An 18,594-nucleotide genomic window follows, 5' to 3' on the forward strand; every position below is an offset into this window, starting at 1 on the left:
TCACGAGTCGTAAGTTAAACTTTGGCGTGACTGCATACTACAACTGACCAATTATATGTTTATGTAGAAACCCACTGTTCTTTGACTTTTATAAATTGCAGTTGATGTACATTAACAATTGCTAGAGGCAAGCAAACTCTTGAAATAGTGACAAAAAAGATGGCAGCACCGTAATTTTGTGTTATAAACGTTTTAACCTCAATGAAATCCATAAAGAATTAGTAGATTACTTGTTACGGACTGCCCTTCCTATTTTACTATTAAAAAGTGAACTTCTGAATTCAATCAAGGCAAAGACCGTACAGAAGATGGTCCCCAGTCGTGATGTCCAAAAAAGTTAACTACTGATAAACAAGTTGATGCCTCTCATCATACGGTTTAGGCAACAAATACAATCCAGCAAATATCTGAGACCTCAGTCATCAGTATAAATGGAAAACACATAATTTAGGGGGACTACCAATCTGTTTACAAGTTGTTGAAAAGGAATAGATGACACATTCGACTTTTCGAGGCTGATCTAGTCGTGTCCGAAAGACTCCATAATAAAACACAGGCCCCTCCCTGTTGGAGATAGCTGAAAATCGTGCAAATGATGATACAAGTTTCAAATTTTGCACACTTGTTCTCCAAGTCATGCTAATCTAATATGGCAGATTGGCGAAGTGAGAATCGAAGTCGGCCGCCAAATTAGCCGGCCGAAGTTGACGTTTTGCTTAGAAGTACTAAAGTAGATTTTAATGTTTGTAAAGTAAAGTGACATATTTTCCCCAAGAATTTACTGTTTATAAAGTAACTGGATAAATCTGTTTCATGATTTTACAGATGCATATATTTTTCAAGATTTTATTGTTTATTAAACACATTGATGTATTTTTCTCACTAATTTTCTCTGAAGTTCTGTGGTAAACCACATCGCCTCGTGGGCTAAACTAGATGAGCATAGCACACAGGAGGTCTGTGAGTCATTGTCGGGTACTACCGAAGTACATTTGCGACATCACTACTGTGAAACTCAGCATGGAGTTCACCATATTTACCCTGATCTGCACCTTCATAGAAGGTGACTTCAACTTGTACTATGAAGCACTTTTAGAATTGGTGATTTACTTTTTGTCAAATAACAATGTGAATTATGCACGATGGTTCCTAATTCGCCTTACAGAGATATGATGTCACTTAATCAACAACATTCAGATGTGGCCAGGGAGTATCATAAAGGGAACTTTGTTGTCCACAAGTTTAGAAGAGAATTCTCTGCCCTAGCAGTCGATCAAGCACTCAAGCTAAATAACGCAAGGATCCAAGGTGATGGTAGATGGTCACTAAACCCAAAGTTAGTTGTCTAGTAGTTAAATACAAGGCTATGTCTGGTTCTATAGATGCCATCTACAGTAGCAGACACCATGAGTAGACACTGAGTACCTAGAAATCATACTTAGAAAAGGTGAAATCACTCTCTGCAGTGACGCAGGATATTGACAACCCATCCTAAGAGAAATCGGCCAACGTGCTGATGCTAGACAAGAAGAATATTGCTGAAATGGTAGCTGTTCATCTGCCAGAACAGGCAGTGTGATTTGCAAGAATTCAAGTACGAGAATCAGTCACATCCTGCATCTCTCGGTGATAGTAGCAAGCGTCTTATGTATCAGAAATCATAACAGGTTGACGTTATTGAACTGCATCTGAACATCCCAGACAGAGAACCAAAGGCAGATGCAATCCTCATTGATGGACCAGCACATATCAATGCTTTACCCTCACATACTTCAAAGACATTTTATTATTATGCTAAAGAAGACATCATCCCAAAAGGGGAATACTATGGTGCCAGGTATAAGAGGGGTTGGAGACAGGTAAGCAGAAGAGTAACAGGAATAAGTAAGACACCAGGTAATTGGCAAAACTTCCTTTCTTATGCAAACAACATGACATAGTTGTTTCACTTGTAGAGATATGTGAAGCAGAGATGATAACTAGCACAGTCATCATCACAAAAGGAGATGGTGCCATTAGCAACACAATGAAGTCTCTGGATGCAGTGTCCCCATGTTGTCATGAACAACTGACTCTCAAATATTTGTAAATGCCAGGGATGCAACGACTGATGGGAGAAAGTTTCTTATCATTAAGACTAATGACACGAATGTGCCAGTCATAGCAATACCTGTGCTGCATCCTTACAGGAAATAGGTATTGAAACTAAGCAGATAGCCTTTGGCCTAGGAGCCAAGATTCGGTGGATTCCATTGCATGAGGTTGTTTCTGCAATTAGGATTGAGAAAGCTGGAGGGATCCTACACTTTCATGCATTCACTGGATATGATGTCGTGTGTGACTTCCATGGAAAACTGAAGAAATTTGCATGGCAGGCTTGGAATGTATTGATGTTTCTGAAACAGTCACTGATCTCAGACAGCATCCAACATTGATTAGTGATCTTGATCTACAGGGACTGGAGAGATTCGTTTTCCTCATCTATGAGAGATCAAGCACAGCTGCTAGTGAGGATGAAACATGACTAGATCTCTTTGGCCGGAAGCAGAGGCCATACAACTCAATTCTGCCAACACGGGCAGCCCTCAGAGACTATGCAAAGCATGCAGCCCATCAGGCTGGGATCATCAGGGTCCAGCCAGCCATCTCCAATTCAGATACAAGCAGTCTTGTTGAATGGTGGTGGATACAGAAAGGAGGGACTTTGCAGCGAGCTGTTGGGAACTGACAAAGCATTCCTGAAAGAAAGGCTGCAAAGGAAGGTGCAAGTGCTTACAATCAGCGTTTTCCTGCACATCACTCTGCAGCTGCGTATGTGAGCAGTAGCAGCTAGATGATCAGTATCATGGTTTAAACATTGTGGTGCAAAGCTTACGAAGTAAAAAAAATGGACAATATGATGGCTTTTGAAAAAGTACTAAAAACTTGAAAAATATATGTCACTTGCCTCTATAAACATTGAACAATATTGGTCATTTTGTTTTATGAACATTAAAATCTACTTCAGTAAACTTGAAAACAGGAATCCATATATATAGATTATGCAAATCGGACAACTACAAATAATTCTTAGCTAAACATCAACTTTTGGTAACTAATTTGGCCGCCATCTTGGATTTTCAATTGCCCTATCAGCCAGATATGATCGGGATCACTGGGAGAACAAGTATGTTAAATTTAATGCTTTGTTATTATTATTATTATTATTATTATTATTATTATTATTATTATTATTATTATTATTATTACTTGCTAAGTTACAACCCTAGGTGGAAAAGCAGAATGCTACAAGCCCAGGGAAAATTGCCCAGTGAGGAAAGGATACAAGGAAAAATTAAATATTTTAAGAACAGTAACATTAAAATAAATAATTCCTATATAAACTATAAAAAACTTTAATAAAATAAGAGGAAGAGAAATAAGATAGAATAGAGTTCCCGAGTGTACATTCAAGCAATTCCTCTCCAAAAATTGCTTCTATCTTCGTTACTAAAATTGGAAACACTATCTCTCCCTCCCCAAACTCTGCCTGAAAATTTTAACTACCTGCTTCTGCTGGCCAGATGATAACATCAGTGTCTTAGAATTCAGTGTTAGGAACTTAGCGTGTTGAATGCACCATTTCGAAAATGTTCAAACCAATTAGATAGGATCTTATACATCAAAATTGTGACATCTGGGAAAACCATTCAAGTAGTGAAGTGTCTTGCTAGTGCTCTCCCTTGGCTACATACAGCGCAAACGGCAATGGGTGAAGTGGCGATTACTGAGGCATTGAATTCTTTTCCGATGTCTTGATCTCAATCGTGCCTTGTGTGACTACTACCTGTTGCATAGTACAACGATAGTCACTATTTTGAGAACAATATTGAGGGGATTGTTTACAGAACCACAAGTCAGCTTTCTCCTCCAAGAAGGGGACGGTAATACTGTACTTTACTGGTTGACCAAGCAATACCAATCTGTAGAGCTCCATTGGTTTACTTTAGTCATGGATCAACAATGAAAACAGAGATTCTGCTGAATTTTATATCTGTTGATAAAGTTATTTGGATGTGAGAATTGTACTTGAAGAATAGATTACGTTACTAGACTGTCAAGGGTAGATGGGTAACCTAGAAATGCCATTGGAATCGAATAATGACTTGGCTGGGATACACCAAATATTCTTTTGTATAAATCATGAGTGATTGAGTGTACAACGGGGCATATACCACCGTTTATGTGCTATTGGTCAAATTTGTGTAAAGTTTATAGGTTCATAGATTTAGATGAAATTACTTTATATTATAACACCGAACAGATTCCAAATAAATACCTACAAATCGAAAGCTATTTAAGATATAAGCTGAATTTTTCAAGTCGGAAAGAAAAGGATTTTGAAGATGCTACTATGTTTGGATTTCATGTAAAAAAATATAAGGATTGTATTTAAACAAATATTTAAACAGACACTATTGATTATTAACGTGGTAAGATTTAAATATCTTAATGTGATCCTTGCACACTTCTTCACAAATCCACCAACAGTGAGTGGTAAACGCTAATGCAAAAAACAAGCGTCCCGTAAATCTCGAAGGTTTTCGCTAGCCATGTGTTGCTTAAACAGCAGGATTCATTTAATCAAAAGCCTCGTTGTAGTTTAAAGTAAATATTTCTTATTTCACTCCAGTGAAATATTCGTTTCTTATAACATTAGACTTGTAGGCTATTATAATTACCAAAGCCTCCATAGGAGCAAAGTCATATTTTTTTCGAACTATTTGTTGTATTTCGTTCAAATTTAGCTCCCATTGATTTTCTTTATTCATTTCAAGAATTAATGGGAAATAAGATAACTTTTTAAATCCCTCAATAATTCCTCTAAACTTTGAAAACTGTTCCAATGACCCCATTTGCTCTCATGACCATTTGAAAACGATTAGTTACACGATCTAAGAAATCGGTGCGTTATCACAAATATAAAATTGTGCTCTCAGTCATTTTTGGGAATTTTAGTAATATGGTTTTAATTCCATATTATCCTTCCCTAGAGCCAATAATGTGACGTTATCAAAGCTATTTCTAAAGTCTAAAAAGATAAGTCCCCTTATCTGATAAATGTAAGGGTGCGCCAGTTTCAAAAGATGATCGCTTCATCCTAAGACTGTTGGCTATGTGCACGTATAAGCATCAGTTGTGATTAGAAGGTTAATGACTTAAGGAAACATACATTTAATTTAAAACGTTAAAAGTAAGAAAAGATAAGTAGATTTTTTTTTATTTCACTGAATAAAGTACGTATTCATTCTTTCTATTTATAGTATTTATAGAATTATTCATTCATTTGTGTCTGTTTTAATGATTTTCCTTTGCCAATTTTTAGACATTCATTGCATTTGTTGGTCGCTTTCGTTACAATAGTTACAATTTAAAACGATGTATATTTAAATTATCATTTTTATCCAATTTGGAGAGAGAGAGAGAGAGAGAGAGAGAGAGAGAGAGAGAGAGAGAGAGAGAGAGAGAGAGAGAGAGAGAGAGAGAGAGAGAGAGATTGATTGATTGATTGATTTAAAGTTTTCAGGCATCCTAAGAGAGAGAGTCCCTGATCTAAACTATACAGTTTTATATATATATATATATATATATATATATATATATATATATATATATATATATATATATATATATATATATATATATATATACTGTATATGTATATATATATATATATATATATATATATATATATATATATATAATAGAGAGAGAGAGAGAGAGAGAGAGAGAGAGAGAGAGAGAGAGAGAGAGAGAGAGAGAGAGAGAGATTTCTTGATCTAAGCTATACATTATTTTAGAGAGAAATCCTGACCTAAACAATACATTATTTTTTCAGTCACAGAGAGACAATGTATAATTTTGTCATAGTCGTATATGTGCCCCTAAATGTATTTCTTAGCTAAAGCAGCGACGTACACCCATGCCTCTTGTGGTGTGTGTTGATTGATACTCTTGTACCCCCCAACTTCTTTTGCATCTGAGGAGCCTTTTTATGCTTACTGAATCGACAACAGCTAAAGTCTCTTAGACTTGTTATATTTTTCTGCTGATTTTATACAAGTTGGATTGTTACCCATACTTATACGATACACAATCATTAGACAGAGAGATAAAGCAATAGTATTTATTATTATGGAACAATGGAAAGACCATTCAGCGGATGAGCAACATCCACGGCTTAAAATTTCCATTTGTATGAAAAAGACTAAACACAAGCCGGTTAAAATATTAAAGGTACATAAGTGTTTGCATGCCGACTACTGTGACCCCGTTGTTAATTAATGTTATTCTTAAATACATTCTATATTTTTGGGTGCCACCAGCAGTGGATTTTAGAGTGCAGAACTAAGCTAACTGTTCGGTCCCGTAAAACTAACTCTTTCACTTGATACCCATGAAGATGTAGACCAAAATTTTATTTTTCCTTTGCATTTTATAAAAATCGCTGATTTCTGCAAGGGAATTGGCTCCTGTGATGTTCTTATTGTAATCTACAGTGATGTCCATATATCACTTGATTGAGGTCCTGAAGTTTGTATGATTGGTCTTGACATTAGTGCTGTTTGTTACCATGTTAATCACGAGGCCAGGTTGAAGGACTTTAGAAGAAATATGGAAGAAGACATAAAAGAAAGATGCGGGAGACTACTCTAGTAAAAAGTAAATAGGGAATAATAGATGACCTTGTTAGAGAAATAGAAACATTCGTTACAGACTAAAAGTATTTTGAAATAATACATAAAATACTGAAGAAGCAAGTCCTAAGTAAGATGTCAAGAGCAGAGTAAACGAATTGTGAGGGAGAAGTAGAAAATTTCGAAATCAGGCCGCGATTAAGAAATTTAACTGTGTTGACCTGAAAAAGTATGAAACGACGAATCCTTTTCAAACTCAAATGGCTGAAGGCCTCTCGTCCTTAAATGGCATTTCTGAGTGATCTCCAGAGTCTGAGATAGCAATGTTCTAAGATCTGTTTGGAGGTGCAGCAGAAACAACACTCATAAAAATTTGTTTGATGGAACCTCTAACCTCATTTATCAATTACTCAAGTAAAAATGGAAAGCACACAATGCATATCTTGCAAACCCTCACTTATCTTCACTGGCCCGAAGATGAAGGGACCTTAGGTCACAGGCACAACGTCAGATACATATGCTAGAGAACTTCAGGTGGGTTGAAAGGGCTATGGAAATTCAAGCCTTTACTGACCAAAAGAACTTGCAAGGCTTTTATAATGCAACCAGATTCATCTATGTGCCAAATAAAAACACAATCTCTTTGATCAGCTCACTTAAAGAATGGGTTGAGATTCTAAATTGCTGGGGTAAGGATTTCTATGCTACACTGAACTATTCTAATGCCTTCACTAAGTAGGTTATGGATGCTCTACCTAACTCGCCAATCATCCAGGACCTCGATAGGCTTCTAGAATGACATAAAGTTCTGAGCATCATCATCATCAGCCGTTACTAGTCCAGTGCAGAACAAAGGCCTCAGACATGTCCTTCCACTTGAGTCTGTTTATGGTCTTTCTATGGCAGTCCATACCCCCAAACGTTCTTAGTTTGTCAATCCAGTCTCTTCTCTTCCTTTCCATGTTACTGCAATCTCTTGGGGCCCATTCTGTTATTCTAAATGTCCATCTATTATATGCTATTCTCATTATATATCCTGCCCATGTCTATCTCTTTTTCATATGTTATTACAATATCCTCTACTTTAGTTTGCTCTCGTGTCCATGTTACTCTTTTTCTGTCTCTTAGTGTTACTCCCATCATTATTCTTGCCATAGCTCTTCGAGTGGTAACTAGCTCAGGTTCTAAGGCTTTAGTAAGGCTCCAAGTTTCTGATGCATAACTTAATACTGGTAGTACCTACTGATTAAAAACTGTTCGTTTTAGAGAAAGTGACATTTTACTTTTTCATAATCTCATTTTGTTTACCAAAAGCTCTCTATCCCATGCTTATCCTTCTTTTAATTTCGGTCTCGTTTCCTGGAGAAACTCTGTTCTAATAAATTATGCATATTCATCAACAATTTCCAGAGGTTAGTCCATAACCCTTATTTGATGTCTCTGCATTTTCATTGAACATTATCTTAGTTTTACTCATATTCATTTTCAGTCTTACATTTCTGCTTTCGCTATTAATTCTTTTATCATCTTTTGCAATTCCTACCATGATTCACGTTTCTAATCCATATATTGATACTACTCTTATTATTGTGCTATAGATCTTGACTTTTAGTTTGATTGGCATTTTCTTTTCCCATACTACTCCTGTTACCTTTCCCCATTTCCCCCAGGGTACTTTTATCCTATTTTCAATTTAGCCTCGCATCCTCTCTCTTTACTTATAGTAGTTCCTAAGTATCTAAATTGTTCCACCTGTTTTATAACCGAGCCTCTACTTTAATGCATGGATATCTTGTCCCTACCTTCCTTACTACTCACCATTTACTCTCAAGCCACCCCTCTCCAGTCTCTTGTCACTTTGCAACCCTTTTCTGTAATTCTTCATAATTTTCAGTGGTAGGCCTAATCCCCAAATTCTATGCATATAGCAGTTCCCACAATTCTTCATTTCTGATCTCTTCACTCAACATATTCATGACTACCATAAATAAAAATCAACTTAATGCTGACCCTGGTGTAATTCAACACTAACTTTAAATGTTTGTTTCCCCAACAGCTATTATTACTTTTGTCCTTGTTCTTTTGTACATCATCTCTACCTTTCTAACCATCTTCTCCGAAACTTTCCTCTTCCTCAAGCACCAAATCATCACTTCTCTTGGTATTCGATCATAAGCCTTCTCTAGATATCCAAAGCCACAGAAGAGCTTCTGGTTTCCCTCTAGGCTCTTATCTTGTAGCTGCCAGACTATAAAGATATCATCCATAGTCCCTTTCCCCTGATGAATCCATATGGTTGTTTCCCAATCTTTACAATCTCTCTCAACCTCTCATCTACTGTAGTACCCTCTCAAAAACTTTCAAACCATGCTCTGTTAGTTTAATCCTCTGTGGTTACCGCATTCCATGACATCACCATTCTGCTTAAATATATATGACATTAGACTCTCTTCCCAGTATTTAGGCCTTATTTCTTCCCATATTGCTCTTGATATAACCAGCATCCAGTCTTCCCCGTCTGTAGCTAGAATCTTGACCATTTAGATTTGAAATTCTGATGGACCTGGTGCTTTACTGTTTTTCATTTTACACTGTGCCGGCTTCACTTCTTTACATCGTATCTCCTTAACTGGCCTCTCCACACTTAGTGCTTTTCCCACCTCATCTGTCTCTAATTTTGAGTTTTCAATGGTCGTTTAAAACCTCTCCATCTCCTCTTAATGTCTCATCCCTATGTAGTATATTTCCATCTCTATCCTTGATAACTAACTCCCAGTTGCCCCGAATCCTGTCTCTGCCTTCTCCTCAAGCTTGAAATCTTATAAATATCTTTTTCTCCTTCCCTTATTTCTAGCCTTTCATTCAATTGCTCTACGGCTCTTCCAATACCTATACCTACTTTCCTCCTAGAATCATTTTCCTATTAACTGTACCGTTACTTTGCTCCCTGTACATGTCTTACTTCCCAATCCTTAAATGCCTTCGATTTTCTTATAATTGATTCTTGCGCCTCGACACACCATATCCGCTGGTTCTTTCCAATAATTTCTCTGCTTCCCCTACACATATTTCTCTCATAGCCACACCGATATTTTCGACTTTGTTATTCTGTTCACACTCTAAGTTCATCCTTTCCAGTCCCCCCCCCCCCCCCTCTCTCTCTCTCTCTCTCTCTCTCTCTCTCTCTCTCTCTCTCTCTCTCTCTCTCTCTCTCTCTCTCTCATTCCTAACTTACTCATCCTTTTTCTTCTTTAAGCTCTCAAACTTTAATTCTAGATCTCCCCTTTCTCTTCTTGAGTTTTCTACACCTCATTTTAAAACCCACCACTACCAGTCAGTATATGTTGCTTAACACATGCTTCCCTGAAAATCACTTTAAAGTTCATCTGGTTGCTTTTATCAACTGCTTTAACTAGGATATAATGGGTTTTCTTCTCAACTTTCATAGGTTATCAGGTGCTTATCTATAACATTTTCATAAACCTGTACCGCAGCTGTCGGACTTCTCTGTAGCTTCCCATGACGTGTTCCAGAATGAATGAAACCAGCTGTACTAGTCATTAACATTAGTACGGTGAACTTGATATGTATGCAGTCATGGTGGGAACTCAATTCTTCAAAAATAGATCCCAAACTTACCCTCACCTCAGTGCTAAAGTATTATGCCATAAACAAATCAACGTTTTCCAGTTTTGCGTGGTAGTCTAAATAGTAAGTTTAAATCAAAGATGGATTGTATCCGTTTAACTGACTGAAGACTGAAAGTATGATTTCGAAAGCAAAAATTTAGAAAATCCTATTTTAAAAAAAAAAAGCCTAAAGGAAGTGTCTATTCAGAACTAATTTCTGTGCATATTAGGAATTACAATCTATTCAATAAAAGGAAATATATTTGACGTATTCGTGCCAATAAAACGTAATTACATTGCATTAGTTAGATTTTTAAATCACATTTCAATTGCTTAGCCTACTTTTGCAGCAGAATTTGTTAAAAGAAATGTAGAACCATCTCTCTGACTTTCATGGCAAATCATGACTGTAATATTTAGGGAATATTTTTATTTCAACTCTTACGTTTGGTATTAGATATAAAGTAAAATTTTGTAATGATAATTAAAACATGGAAGTATTACCAGTACTAGTACCTTCTATATTTTCCTTGCCAAGGTTTGGCTTCTTATAGCACGAGAGAAGCACCACAAATAATACTACAGAATCACCGCGTATGTTTTGGATGACTGTTTTGTCATAATCCGTCGATCAACCAAATCAAATTTTGAAAATACTCCATTCCGATAAAACTACGTTATCTATAGCAAGAAGGGTGCGATAGGTGTTCAGATGATAACATTGTTAATTAGATATATCGCACCTTATTCCCTTCTACATTAATGCTGATTATCTAATCATCCCGTTAAGGGCATTTGTATAGGAGGCGGCGTGTCAAGTCTCGTTCTTTATTGTTTCCATTCCTTCGGTCTTTATTAATTTGATGGTTATTTTGTCTAGGCCTATATTTCTTGATTGTCCTCTTTATTGTGAACTAAATCTCATATGATTTACAGCTTTTTTTGTTTATATAGATAGTAGAAAGGTGAAGGAAAGTAGATACTTCAGCATTTAGAAAATTTATTTGCCAAGCTTTCGGGAACAACGTTTCCCACATCGGAGCTAAAAAATGAACGTAAAACATAAATCTATAGACATAATTACGTTAAATCAACGAAGTTCAGTTAAACAGGCCGGAATTATAACAAATACATCGAAATACATAAGATATGAAGAGTGAAATATACTAAAAGATAAGAATTTAAACCAAATACATCAAAAGCTTATCCTTTGATTTTTTTTCTATTTCTTCCTGTATTCCAGGTTATTTGTGTGTATTATTATTTTCTTTTCCATATCAATTATGTTTTGTGAATTCTTTTATTGTTTTCCATGTTGTTTCTGTATATTTAGCCTGATTTTGGTATTGTTCTTTTCCTATGTCATTCATTTAATTTTTTGTTTTTGATGGATTTGGTTTAATTTCTTATTTTTTAGTATATTTCACTCACTTATTTTTTTTATGTATTTCTATGTATTTGTTATAATTCTGGCCTGTTTAACTGAACTACATTGATTTAACGTAGTTATGTCTATTGATTATGTTTATTTTTTGGGCTCGACCATGTCGTCCTGATGGAAGGTTCCTTAAGGTAGCTTTCTAAGGGATATTTGCTACAGCAGTGATTCCCAACCTTTTTGTGATCGAGTACCACTTTGAGTTCCCGTACAGTCGCCGCGTACCACCTGGTTCCAGAGAAACTAAATTCGATCAGATACCACTTTATTTCAATAATTGTAGAGATAGAACACACAAATTAACTAAGAAAACAACAACTCAATGTGAGGGCTCTATCTGCTTCTTCTCCACCAGCTGGTCAATGCGGGGCATGACTTTGCTCACAGCACATTGGAAATCATGCCCGGGCGCAGCAAGACGGTTCCGGCTCTTCGACTTGATGGCCATGAAGGCTGAGAACCCCTGTTCGCATCCCGCGTCGAAGGGAAAATCAGTAGCTGGGGAACAGTGTGCCGGGCTAGCGTCGGGTACGAGGAGGCCATGCTCACACAGAAGTTTAAAGGAGAGCATTTTGTGCGCTTCGTCTTTGCTGTCTCGTAAGCCTGGATATCTATGAGTTCCTCTTGTTCCCCGGTTCCAACAGGCAGATCGGCTGGATCAACGGAGAACGGATTGGCGACGTAGGCACAACATGTCACGTCCGGGAAGTAATGCTTCAATTCAGTCTTGAGCAGTGAGAGGTGATGGACGATTTCTTGGGCAAATTCATCAGTGGGCTCCGTCTCAAGGGTAGTCAGGAGGTTGAACATTCCGTAGCATCTGCTCTCCACGTTCATGACCCCGAAAGTGTTCGCGTACCACCTGGAAGGCCCTCGCGTACCACTAGTGGTACGCGTACCACAGGTTGGGAACCACTGCTACAGTGATACTCCCAGAGAATTAAACCGAAGGTCTCCAGGATTCTAACTCCTGACACGAGTATCCAGTTACAGATATCGCATAATATCAGGGGGACATATTTTTTAGATACGACACATAGCAATCTTCACCCCGAATAGATTTAACTCTTTGATGTAAGGGCGAAGAGTGGCGATAGAAGGGGGTGCTGATTTAGGTACCCGGTGGACCTCCTATCCATACTACTACTGGCCGCCATTCCTTTACTTGTAGCGTTATAAGCTAGGTGTTCTCCCAACGTTTTCCCGGTGTTTTGTTGCAAGTTTTCGGAATAATCATGCAATCTCCAGCATCTTCATCTTCTGGAAAGTTGAGTATTAATTCTTTCCTGTGTATAAATTTAGGCTCCCTTCTCACAGTTAAGTTCTAATAATTTAAGTGTGTTTGGTTGAGCGTTGCCACAAACCGGAGGCGGCCATTTTACAACCGCTGTCGCCGATTATTGTTGCATTTTATTTAGTCAGTAGGGAGACATTTCCCGGTATTTAGCTGTAATATTAGCTAGTTAGGCAAATTATACAAGTGAAGATTGTGCATACAGAAATATTATTATTCCTCTTCCTATTATGTAACTTTACTTTTAGTATGCGGCGGGAGACAGTCATCCCAGCTTGCCAGGTTGTCTGCGTTGCTGGCCGGAACCCTACCGGCGGCAGTCAATTCTGCCTCCTCAGCCACCTTCCCCCTTATGTCCTTCCTTCACCGGAAGTGAATGTCACAGGGAGAAGATTGAGCCAGCCCTGACGGCTGCCGATGGGAAACCCAACATACTTTTGAGAAGTCTTCAGCCCTCTCTTGGTCTGCCGTCCACAATTATTGCCGTCAGTAGTACAGCTGGCGGCAGGCCTTTTGTGGATGGATGGAAGCTAGAATCAGATGGATTCTTACCCCTTCCATTAGAACTCTCATTCTGGCAAGGAGACAGTAGGCGGCCTGATAGTCCTCCTACACTTCGAATTGTTGTGCTAAACCATAATAATAGGAAACTCTCCTTCCCTAATGCTTTCTCTCTCTTTCTCAGTTAGTTCCGCCAGGTACTAACCTAACCCCGGTAGTGCGCCGGCTGAACTACAGTATACAAAAAATACAGTAGTAAATTTATTTTCTAACATACTCTGTGTTTCTTATCACAGTTTATTGTTGGGACTGCAATATCATGTTGAGGTTGAGTAATCCCTCAACACCCAGATGATTTCTTTGATCATCGGGACCGTAATAAATCACCGATCAATATTGATATACTACAGGTGGATAAAGTTAGTATAAACACTTACTAACCCTAACTCTAGTTCCTAAAGTTTCTTCCACACTGTATTCTCCCTACCAGGGAATCTAATTATTATTATTGACGGAGGTCTCAGTAATTGCCTGGGAGGGGAAACACAGATATGTGTCTTAACTATTTCCTTTCCTGCTTACTATCCTAAGCTATTATTTACAATAGTGATTACCATTGTTAATAAAATGTATGCCTTTATATCAATGATATAAAAAACTGTATACTCATTGAAACCCTTTCCTTTACAGGAGGAGCTGATCGTGAAGTGTGCAGCCATGTTCTGCAACTACAAAAGTAATGACTTTTGTGGGCATACGATGTGCAGGACTCATGCCCCCTTCTATATCGTGTCCGTATCCCTAAAGTATTGGGACCCGAAAGGTTGCTCCACCTGCTCAACCCTGCTGACCAACGGCTTCGGAGAAGCCATCCCAGTCACCGTGGAGACTAGGGACACAGCAAGGTAAACCCTTCGTAGGTGGGTAAGAGGGTTCCAAAAGAACTCTCTGGGACCATAACTACCTAATGAATCCTAAGGTGCTTTCTGTTCCCCAAGGCTCTAGCAAACGGGGTAGTGCCCCAGGAACAAGTCCAGCCTCCTCTCATAGAGCTGAAGATCAATGCGGACATCCACAAGGCACTAGAAGGCATGGACATCCACCAAGAACGGATGTCAGAAGTGTCCACCGACACAGAACAGGACCTACTGCAAGAAGGCCCTGAAGAAGACGTGGATCAACCACGAACAGAGGAAGTAGGATCCGTTTCGACGGTAACTGAGGACCCTCAGTTCACCGTGACGGCATACCAACCTATGCCGTCAACCTCTTCAACCCTAACTCCTCAACCAACTACACAGCTCAACAAGAGCGAAGCGATCCTCAAGTTGATCCAGCGGATGTTGAAGCATTCCAGAAGGAACAGGAGGCGATAAAGCAGTCCATCCAACAGAACAAGAGACAGATACAGGAAAGGGACCGCCCTGGAACTTCCAGGGGCTCTACAAAGCCCCTTAGAGTATCAGATTTCCCTCCCTGCTCGGAAACCAACCCCTGGAGGTACGCGGAGCATACAAGGATTCCGCAACGTGACAGCGGATGCTTTATCCAGGACAGCCCCGATAGAGTCAGAATGGTCCCTAGACGCAGACTCATTCTCCTTCATCTCCCAAGAAGTCCCGGAACTGCAGATCGACCTCTTCACAACGAGCGACAACAAACAACTTCCTCGCTACGTGGCCCCATACGAGGACCCCCGAGCGGAAGCGGTGGACGCCATGTCCCTGGATTGGAACAGATGGACCAAGATTTACCTGTTCCCTCCACCCAACCTTCTGCTGAAAGTCCTCACCAAGCTGAGATCCTTCCAAGGAATAGTGGCCCTAGTGGCCCCCAAGTGGTCCCGGAGCAACTGGTTCCCATTGATCCTGGAGTTACAAGACAAGCTAATTCCCCTGCCGGACCCAGTTCTAACACAACAGGTTCAGAAGTCGACTGTCTTTGCTTCATCAAAGAAAACCCGAGACCTTCATCTCATGATTTTCTCTCCCTAGCCGTCAAGAAGAGGTTTGGGATTTCGAAGAAAAGCTTAGACTTCTTAAAGGAATATATAACAAAATCTACCAGAAGGCAATACGAGTCATCTTGGAAGAAATGGGTGTCCTTTGTCAAGGCTAGAAATCCTACAGAGATATCAATGGATTTTTGTTTGTCCTTCTTCATTCACCTTCATGAACAAGGCTTGGCAGCCAACACGATTTCTACCTGCAAATCGGCCCTGACAAGACCCTTACTATATGCCTTCCAAATAGACCTGTCTAGTGACATCTTTAACAAGCTGCCGAAGGCATGTGCTAGACTCAGACCCGCACCTCCGCCGAGACCCATCTCCTGGTCTCTTGACAAGGTGCTCCATTTTGCCTCAGACTTGGACAATGAAACCTGCCCTCTGAAAGATTTGACTCAAAAAGTGATTTTCTTATTTGCTCTCGCCTCGGGAGCTCGAGTCAGTGAAATTGTGACATTATTAAGAGAAGAGGGCCAGATCCAGTTTGCAGAAACAGACGAGCTCACCCTCTTTCCTGACCCAACTTTTCTCGCCAAGAACGAGCTACCTACTAAAAGGTGGGGTCCCTGGAGAATCTGCCCTTTGAAGGAAGATATCTCTCTGTGCCCAGTAGAGAGCCTAAAGGTCTGTCTTCGAAGAACTTCAGACTTCGGTGGAGGACAGCTCTTTAAAAGGGGAACATCGAGTTCTGATTTGTCACTCAAACAACTAAGGGCGAAGATCACCTACTTTATTCGCAGAGCGGATCCTGACAGTACACCCACAGGTCACGATCCCAGGAAAGTTGCCTCTTCCCTTAATTTCTTCCAGTCAATGGACTTTGAAAGTTTTCGCTCATTCACAGGCTGGAAATCTTCAAGAGTGTTTTTCGAACACTATGCGAAGCAGGTGCATGAATTGAAAAGATACGTGGTAGCTGCAGGTAGTGTGTTAAAACCTGCTGCTTAGTGCTGCGATGGACAGTGAGTTATTGGGACTCTAACTCTAAGGGTGTCTGTGTTGACCCTAGTGTACAACATAGTGAGAATAGTGCCACCATGTGACACTACGGACTGTTCTTATACTAAGGTGAAGTCACATAGCCTAAAACAGGTGTGCCACATGTTCCTAACATGAAGCGTATATAAGACATTCTAGAAAGACTTTATAATTCCTATGGAATTAACGTGTGTTTTGGCAAGTTTTCCTTTTCAGATACCACATTTATTTTGTATTTAGTACCCCAAGTATATGTAATTGATTTGCATTCTATTACAATTTACAATTATTACATTTATGTATGTTAATTCTTATTTTTAAACATGAGACTTAGCCGGTGGATATATATATATAGCTAACGTCTCTGACGTGATGGAAGAAAATTCAAAACTCACGGGCAATCAGAAATTGGGAAGCTAGGTGTACTACTAGCGCCACCACTCACCAGGATACTGGAACCATTCCACAGGTCCTCAGTTCTTCTCTAACGCTGTGGCGACAACATTGGAACTTTCATGCTCGCGCATAACCTCCTGTTTTCTACAGCTTTGGTGAAGTACTTGTTTTTTGGTTAATGGCATTCGCTTGGTTGGATTTTCTTACGACTGTTCTTGAAACTCTTTTTGATTTGACTATTTTTGACCCTTGCTTGTTTGATCTCTCTCTGAATATTCCAAAATGGCCGACCCTTCCCCTGTGTATAGGAAATGTGTGAAAGGCTGTAAGACCCGCCTTCCTAAGGCCTCTATTGATCCCCACTCTATTTGTAACAAATGTAGAGGTAAAATATGTCAGTTAGGGGATCGATGTGATGAGTGTGTTATTTTATCTGATTCCGAGTGGCTTGAATATGAGAAGTACACTCGTAAGTTAGAGAGAGATAGGGTTAGAAGAAGCTCTTCTCACTGTACCTATTCTTTCCCCTGTAGTGGTAGTCCATGAACCCCCTACTAGCACTAACGAGCCTTCACTGATGGACATGATGAAGGCGATTCATGCTCTTGGTGCCAAGGTCGAGTCGCTTGCTACGGATAGGAACCAGCTAATGTCCGACGTTAAATTGATGAAAAGTGCCATTGTTAGTGTTAAAAGTGCGAATAATGTGTTCAGTGTTGCGGAGGGTACGTCTGTTCGTACTTGTCGTTCACCCAGTCCTAGACCGCTTTCAAGCTCCCCAACCCCTGGGAGAAGGAATGTCAAACAACAAAAGGGAATGATAGGTTTTAATCCACAAACAGACGTCCCCTCACGAGTTGCGGTTGACGTTGCACGTAACGATCGCCCTTATCATGGGAGAGGTGAGGCTAAGTTCTCCTCATCCTCTGATGACGTTAACGTCAGTAGAAAAAACTGGCGTCAGGATTCCAGACCTCTCAAGAGGAAATTGATCCCTTCAGATCAAAGTCAACGTCCTGGCTGCGGTCATTGGAGCAGCCCAGAACGTCTGCCTTTATCGGATGAAGGTACACCTGCCAAACGTCCCCTTAAAACGTCTGGTATGGTTGCTCCGGAGACCCCTTTGCAGGGTCATGGTTCTGTGGTTTCGTCTGGACGTTCCAGACGTGACGTGAGTGCTGTTGCTCCCGTTGTCATCAATGACGTGCTCTGACACACTTGTGACTGACCCTAATTTTAACATGCTGCAGGACATGCAGATGAAACTTTCCTCATTCAGGCAGTCTTACCGTCCAGCCCATGAACGACAGGAACCCTCGCTTGTGGAGCGTCACGGTTCTAATAGGCATGACCCTTCTCACCATACTTCCAAGCATGAAGTTTCACGTCACGCTGACGTGACCCCCAGTATTCAGCATGCTGTCAAACATGACGCCGAGCGTCAGGTTCAACGTGATGTTGAACGTCAGTCGATGCAGTCCCGACGTGACGTCGATCTTCCTTCTCTTCCTGCTACCCTTCGGCAGGCTGATGCAGGCTGTCAATCTGTTCCACACAGTTCCCGACACCTTTTTGATTCTCCACCTCACAAACACGTTGAGCTTCTGGATAAAGTTTTTTCTGAGGAGGAAGTGGATGATCCCCTTTCCACAGCTGTACCTTTGGATACCTTG

General features: G+C 39.8%; 1 protein-coding gene across 1 annotated transcript in view; it reads right to left on the bottom strand.

Moving 5' to 3' along the window:
- The window catches only part of LOC137655364 (calcium-activated chloride channel regulator family member 3-like), a 31,687-nt gene extending 20,752 nt beyond the window's left edge, over positions 1 to 10,935 (bottom strand). Inside the window, 1 exon segment of the mRNA XM_068389259.1 lies at positions 10,823 to 10,935. The gene's annotated coding sequence lies outside the window, so the exon portion shown is untranslated.
- Between the last annotated feature and the right edge of the window lie 7,659 nt (positions 10,936 to 18,594).

The sequence above is a fragment of the Palaemon carinicauda genome, chromosome 1 (genome assembly GCF_036898095.1).
Source record: "Palaemon carinicauda isolate YSFRI2023 chromosome 1, ASM3689809v2, whole genome shotgun sequence".
In the NCBI taxonomy this organism is placed as follows: Eukaryota; Metazoa; Arthropoda; class Malacostraca; order Decapoda; family Palaemonidae; genus Palaemon; species Palaemon carinicauda.